Genomic DNA, 7856 nt, shown 5'->3' with positions numbered 1-7856 from the left:
CAAAGATATAGTAATATTTATATACATGATACTAGTGAGAGAGAAACCTTAGGACAGGGGACGGAAAGCAGGCTGGTGCACTTATGCACAGCCCTTACTGACCTCTTAGGAATCGGGTGAGGTCAACGGTGGGCAGTCTGAGGGTCACGTTTTGGGGGTTAGGAGATGACACTACCGAGTCTGGTAGTCAGTTCCAGGCATCAACTCCTCAGTTACTAAAGTTGTATTTCCTGCAATCAAGTTTGGAGGGGTCAACTTTGAGTTTGTATGTGTTGTGTGCTCGTGTGATGTTGTGGTTGAAGCTGAAGTAGTTGTTGACAGGAAGGACATTGTAGCAGATGATTTTATGAACTATGTTTAGGTCGTGTTTAAGGTGACATCTGTATCTTCATTATTTCATCTAAATATTTCTCCCATCTCTATCCTCCTAAACTGCCCAATCTCCAGTTATCCTCCTCTCTCCCTTTCAAAAAACATCTTTCCGATTAACCAATTCCATTTTTATATCTCTCAAAACGTTTTTCTCCCTCTCTTGTTTTATTTGCTGATTTATCTGTTCTACCTTTTCTTCCATTCTTTCCATCGCCTCCTGTCTTTCCTGGACTCTTTCATCTTCATTCATTGGCACTTGTATCATATTTTCTACTTTGTCACTTATGTCTTGGATTACATAGAAACATAGAAGTCTGACGGCAGAAAAAGACCTCCTGGTTCATCTCGTCTGCCCTTACACTATTTCCTGTATTTTATCTTAGGATGGATCGATGTTTATCCCAGGCATGTTTACATTCAGTTACTGTGGATTTACCAACTACGTCTGCTGGAGGTTTGTTCCAAGCATCTACTACTCTTTCAGTCAAATAATATTTTCTCATGTGGCTTTCCCCCAACTGACCTCAGATTGTGCCCCCTTGTTCTTGGGTTCACTTTCCTATTAAAAACACTTCCCTCCTGAACCTTATTTAACCCTTTCACATATTTAAATGTTTCGATCCTGTCCCCCCTTTTCCTTCTGTCCTCCAGACTCTACAGATGGAGTTCATTAGGTCTTTCCTGGTAAGTTTTATGCTTAAGACCTTCCACCATTCTTGTAGCCCGTCTTTGGACCCGTTCAATTTTGTCAATATCTTTTTGTAGGCGAGGTCTCCAGAACTGGACACAGTATTCCAAATGGGGTCTCACCAGCACTCTATATAAGGGGATCACCATCTCCCTCTTCTTGCTTGTGAGACCTTCTTTTATTTCTCTTTGGTTCTTTGTCATGTTATCCCTAATGCTTTGAAACATCCGTGCCATTTCTCTTGAAATCTCACTCATTTCCCCCCTGAAAAAGCATCTTGTATTAATTTCATAAATCTACTTTTAGTGAGAACCACAAACAATATATTCAGTTCCAGTTTTGCTCATCAAAGAGTTCAATAATCATTGTTCTTTACACCTCCGGGTTGCTTGTTCTGTTAAAAAATTTCCTGGATTTGTAGTGGTGTGGTATATTCTGTCCACCAGCAGATGGCAGCATCAACAGAGGTTTCAGCATTGTTTCAAACTTGATAAATTAAAATCCAAATTTAATTCAATTTACGGCATATACCTTTCCATAACAACGCCTACTCAATTTAAAATCCGATTTTTATTATTATTAAAAGATCTTTAGCTTTTCACCCCAAAGTTCCTTTCATTCGGGTCTAGGATTTTTCTCTCTATGGTTGTTCACTGCTTTAAAAATGGCAATTCTAAAAGTCTCTTTTCTTTTCTGATTTTCTTGTTTTTTCTTTTAAGTTTAGGGACTACGTGCAATCACTATTCACAAACCCCACTCCAGCACCAGGCTTTGTGTTCCTCAGCAGCCTCAGCTTTGTGGCAGCCATGTTAAGGGGGCCTATTCTCTTTGTTGTGGCTGAGAAGTACAGAAAGACCCCAGGTCAGGCAGGAAAGGAGGAGAGAAGGGAACTGGGAAAGGTGCAAAAAAAGGGCAACAAGAACAATCAAGGAAACAGAGCCCCTCCCTTAGGAAACCAGGTTGCAAGGCCTCGGTCTCTCCAGCCTTGAAAGACGGCATTGAAGGGGGGACTTGATCGAAGTGTGTAAAATCACGCATGGGATAGGAAAGGTGGAGAGAGAAAAATTATTTTATCTATCCCACAATACTAGGACGAGGGGCCCCTCCCTAAAGCTCACAGGTGAGAAAGTGAGGACAAAGAGAGGGGAATATTTCTTCACCCAGAGGGTCTTTGGTTGATGGGATTCCCTCCCAGAAGAGGTCGTGACAGCTGTCAGCCTGGAGAGCTTCAAGGCAGGATTGGACAGATTCATGGATGCCTAGTGTATCGGTGGTTATTGAAACAGATGTCCATGTGCCGCCTCTATGTTGGTTGAGGCAGGCAGGGTTCCCTTGAGTACCATTTCCTGGGGGTCAAGGGAAAGGGAGGGTCTTGCCTTCTCTTTCTGCTCAAGATCCCCATTGACAATTGGGGGGCCACTGGGGGACACAGAATGCTGGACTTAATGGGCTTTGGCCTGATTCAGCAGGGCTCCTGTTAGGTTCTCTCCCTCCCTCTCTCTTCTTCCTTCCTTCCCTCTCTTTCTCTCTCTCTCTTTCCTTCCCCGGACTGGACTGGACTAGACTAGACCAGACCAGACCAGACTAAACTAGATCGGACTGGACTGGACCAGACCAAACCAAACCAGAATAGAATAGAACAGAACAGAAATAAACAGAGTTGGAAGGGACCTTGGAGGTCTTCTAGTCCAACCCTCTGCTTTGGCAGGAAACTCTACACTACTTCAGACAGATGATGATCCAACATCTTAACAGATCAACCTGTGCAACCTAGAAGATGTCTCTGTCTCTGCCACTCAGTTCTAGCTGACAGGAGCCTGACAAGTGGGGAAGAGAGAGCAAGAGAGACTGACAGATGGGGCCTCCTCCTCAGCCATGGCACCCAGCCCTTAAGAAGAAGGAAAGGCCATCAAATCTCAACCTGCTAAGTCAACAAGAGGAGCCAGCGAATGGCTCACCTGTCAGTGCCACCAAGACTCTCACTTTTACCAGGTGGACCAGGCAGGAAACACGCCCAGATGAGCCAACTCTACCGTTACTGTAAAACGACATTGAAAGAATCTTGTGAGCCTGAAAACACAACTCCTTTACACCTGGGGAAAGAGGCTCTTTCTCTGCCGTTCTATGCAGCCGAGGGCTACGCTGCCTCTTATCTGATTGTTACCTAGAGCTGCATTAATAGGTGTTGTAGGTTTAAAAGTACAAAACTTGCACTGCCTTTTGCCAGTCTGAGAAAATAAGGAAGGTCCTTTCTGAGCCTCCTTTTCCATCCATTACGCAGTTGAGGACTAAGCTCTCTCTTATCTGCCTGCTTTTTAAAGCTACATTAATAGAATATTGCACATCTGAAAGTGCAAATCTTTCACTGTCTCTTTTGCCTCCTGAGAAACTAGGGAGGGCCCCTTCAGAACCTCTTTCTCTGCCCATTATGCAGCTCTGGGCCATGCAGGCTTTTATCGGACCGTTCTTTAAAGCAGGTGTCTCCAACCTTGGCCACATCAAGATTTGTGGACTTCAATTCCCAGAACTCCTCAGCCAGCAAAGCTGGCTGGGGAATTCTGGGAGTTGAAGTCCACAAGTCTTAAAGTGGCAAAGGTTGGAGACCCAGGTTTTATAGCTACAATTAATAGAATATTGTAGGTTTGAAAGTACAAAACTCCCACTGTCTCCTTTAGAGTTGGTGAAAGTAGGGGGAATTATTTATCCATCCATCCATCCATCCATCCATCCATCCATCCATCTATCTATCTATCTATCTATCTATCTATCTATCTATCTATCATCTATCCATCCACCCACCCACCCACCTACCTACCTACCTACCTATCTATCTATTCAGTCAGTCAGTCAGTCAAGTATGTATTGGTGGTATACAAAGATCCAACAATGTTTATATACATGATACTAGAAAGAGAGAGACATTAGGACAAGGGACGGAAGGCACGCTGGTGCACTTATGGACGGCCCTTACTGACCTCTTAGGAATCGGGAGAGGTCGACAGTGGACAGTCTAAGGGTCAGGTTTTGGGGGGTTTGGTGATGATAGTACAGGGTCTGAGAGTGAGTTCCATGCATTAACTACTCGGTTGCTAAAGTTGCATTTCCTGCAGTTGAATTTGGAGCAGTTTGCTTTCAGTTTGAATTTGTTGTGTACTTGTGTGTTGCTGCTGAAGGCGATGTAGTTCTAAGCTTTCTAAACCTAGCATACAAATCCAATAAATAAAGAAACAAACAAACAAATAAATAAATAAATAAATAAATTTCAAGTATGGTTGTGTAGGGTATTCTGTTGCGAGTGGAGGAGTGGATGGCTCTTCTCGTAAAGTATCTCTGGACATTTTCTCGAGTGTTTATGTCCGAAATGAGGTGTGGTCAACTCTTTCTCCATCTCATCTTCATTGCTCTTGTTTGTACATTTTCTAGAGTCTCAAAACCTTTAAAAAAAAAATTTTTAACCTGGTGATGACCAAACCCTGATGCAATATTCCAAGTGTGGTCTCACCGAGGTCTTCTAAAGCGGCGTTAACTCTTCACGTGGCCTCTGATTCTATCTCTCTGGTGTTTGGCATCCCTCAAGAATTCCCCAGAAGCTTCCTGGATCTTATCTGGATTCCCAAGAACGCCTAGGAGGAACCTAGGTTGCTATTCCTGAATTTAGAGAAGCGTTCTGCACACAGAGACACACAAACACACCCTGGGCAGAGCAAGAGGGGAGGAAGAGGAGCGCTGGCAAAGGCTTACCTCCTCAGTGCCAACTCTGGGGGGGGTTTTTCCCTTTGTCCCGATTCGCAGATTAATCCAGGTGCTGGCTGGGTGGAGGCCCCACGCTTCCCCGTTCTCTCCTGGATGCGCTGGTGGGGTTGGCCTGGGCAGAGGTTCTTCTCAGAAGGTGGCTTTGCTTTGGGTGTGAAGGAGGGCCGGGTAGAGGGCTGTTTATTTATTTATTTTGTCCAATACACAATAATACACAATGAGGTTTACAGAGGATGTAGTAGAGAAGAAATACGAGATATAGGAGAGCAATAGGACAGGGGACGGAAGGCACTCTAGTGCGCTTATGCACACCCCTTACTGACCTCTTAGGAATCTGGAGAGGTCAACCGTGGATAGTCTAAGGGTAAAATGTTGGGGGTTTGGGGATGACACTACAGAGTTCCGGTAATGAGTTCCATGCTTCAATAACCTGATTACTAAAGTCGTATTTTTTGCAGTCATGTTTGGAGCGGTTAAGATTAAGCTTGAATCTGTTGTCTGCTCTTGTGTTGTTGTGGTTGAAGCTGAAGTAGTCTTTGGGAGGCAGGACATTGCAGCATATGATCTTGTGGGCAAGACTTAGATCATGTTTAAGACGTCGTAGTTTTAAGCTTTCTAGGCCCAGGATTGAAAGTCTCGTCTCGTAGGGTCTTCTGTTTCGAGTGGAGAAGTGAAGGGCTCTTCTGGTGAAGTATCTTTGGATATTTTCAAGGGTGTTAATGTCTGAGATGCGATATGGGTTCCAAACAGATGAGCTGTATTCTAGGATGGGTCTGGCAAAAGTTTTAAAAGCTTTTGTTGAAACTTTTGTCATTGTGTGCGGTTGGCACGCCTGCCTTGCTTCTCAGGGATCCTTCCAAAAATGACAAGCAGCTGGTGGCGGGAGCAACGGTGCCAAGCTGATTTTGGGCATTGGCGCTGGCTGAGGGTGTGCCTGGCCGGTTTTCGGTTTGTTACATTAGATTAGACTTAGATTAGATTTATTACATTTGTATGCCGCCCCTCTCTGAAGACTCGGGGCGGCTCACAACAACAACAATACAATATACAGAGTACAAATCCAATATAAATTAACAAACGAAATTTAAAACCCATAAATATTAAAAACAATCATTACTGCACAATCAGACCATTCTCGTGTATTACAGCCAGGAAAAAAGGTGGTGGTGGGGGAAGAGATAGTTATTCCCCCCATGCCTGGCCACATAGATAGGTCTTCAACATCTTGCGGAAGGCAAGAAGATTGGGGGCAATTTGAATCTCCTGGGGGAGCTGGTTCCAGAGGGCCGGGGGGGCCACAGAGAAGGCTCTTCCCCTGGGTCCCGCCAAGCGACATTGTTTAGTTGATGGGGCCCGGAGAAGACCGACTCTGTGGGACCTAATTGGCCGCTGGGATTTGTGCGGCACAAGGCAGTCCCGGAGGTATTCTGGTCCGATGCCCTATAGGGCTTTATAGGTCACTACCAACACTTTGAATTGTGACCGGAAACTGATCAGCAACCAGTGCAGGCCACAGAGTGTTGGTGTGACATGGGCATATTTAGGGAAGCCCATGATTGCTCTCGCAGCTGCATTCTGCACGATCTGAAGTTTCCAAACACTCTTCGAAGGTAGCCCCATGTAGAGAGCGTTGCAGTAGTCGAACCTCGAGGTGATGAGTGACTGTGAGCAGTGAGTCCCGGTCCAAATAGGGCCGCCCCGAGTCTGCGGAGAGGGGCGGCATACAAATCTAAATAATAAAATAAATAAATAATAAAATAAACTGGTACACTAGGCAAACCTGGGCAAACGCCCCCCTTGCCACAGCTGAAAGATGGTTCTCTAATGTAAGCTGTGGATCGAGGAGGACGCCCAAGTTGCGGACCCTCTCTGAGGGGGGTCAATAACTCCCCCCCCAGGGTAATGGACAGACAGATGGAATTGTCCATGGGAGGCAGGACCCACAGCCACTCCGTCTTGTCAGGTTGTTCCAAATAATGAGAAAGGGCCCCAAAATACATTTTGGGAGTAGCTACACTCTCTCTCTCTCTCTATCTGTCTATCTGTCTGTCTTTCTAACATATATTCAGGGACGGGCTCCAAATCGCAACCCTACTGGAATGTGCCGGGAATGCGCCTCAGGAGCGCAACATTGCTGAGGGGTGGGGGAGTGGGTGACACAGACCCACAAACGCTCGCTCGTATCACAAACTCAGATCTGACCTCCTCCCTCCAACTTCCAGAGATGCCTGATTGTGCCACCGCGGTTTTTGCTCTAGGGGGCAACTGAGCAATTAAAAGGCGCTTCCAAAACACCTCCCCCCCCAAAAAACCCTCTGTCTGTTCGGATCGGCTCCCGCAAGAGAGCTGTGCTTGGCAGGTGCCAATCGCTTTCCTCAGCTGGCTGCCTTGCCAAAGCTGAGACACCATAACTGGCAGCGCAGAGTCACCAGTGACCCAATTCCTGCTCGGAAACAAAAGAACCCCCCCTGCCCCCCTTCCTCACACCTTCTCCCAAAGCTCCTGTTTCTCCATCGCTGAAAATTGTGCACGATGAGCAGGTTTTGAGGCCTTGCGCAGCTTCTGGGTGGGTCATGTCCCAATGTTGGCACCGTTGGCAAGGAAGGGCTTGGTTGGCAAGAGGTCGCAAGGCATGCCGAACAGATCAATTGGGTGTGGTAGGTCTGCCGTCTTTGCATGGAGAGAGTTGGGTAGGCCGTCTCTATCGACCGTTTCACAGGGCTTTTCCAGCCCTCTCTAAGACTCAGCCTCTTGTCTCCAACAATCTGGGTCCTCATTTGACCACTTCAGAAGGACGGAAGGCTGAGTCAACCTTCAGCTGATGGTGAGATTCAAACCGCTGAACTACAGCTAACAGACAGTGGTAGATAGATAGATAGATAGATAGATAGATAGATAGATAGATAGATAGATAGATAGATAGATAGATAGATAGATAGATAGAGGTAGATAGATAGATAGATAGATAGATAGATAGATAGATAGATAGATAGATAGAGGTAGATAGGTAGGTAGGTAGGTAGGTAGGTAGGTAGATAGATAG

General features: G+C 45.8%; 1 long non-coding RNA gene across 1 annotated transcript; it reads right to left on the bottom strand.

Moving 5' to 3' along the window:
* Window positions 1–4987: 4987 nt before the first annotated feature.
* LOC139168557 (uncharacterized) lies at window positions 4988–7415 on the bottom strand. Its single transcript, XR_011559313.1, has 2 exons — window positions 7301–7415; window positions 4988–6542 (listed from the first exon to the last, which is right to left on the bottom strand). It is a non-coding gene; the product is annotated as an uncharacterized lncRNA (long non-coding RNA).
* Between the last annotated feature and the right edge of the window lie 441 nt (window positions 7416–7856).

Source organism: Erythrolamprus reginae, chromosome 5 (genome assembly GCF_031021105.1).
Source record: "Erythrolamprus reginae isolate rEryReg1 chromosome 5, rEryReg1.hap1, whole genome shotgun sequence".
Lineage (NCBI taxonomy): Eukaryota > Metazoa > Chordata > Lepidosauria > Squamata > Dipsadidae > Erythrolamprus > Erythrolamprus reginae.
Note: the sequence above shows the minus strand (reverse complement) of the source record. Positions and strands in the feature narration are given on the sequence as shown.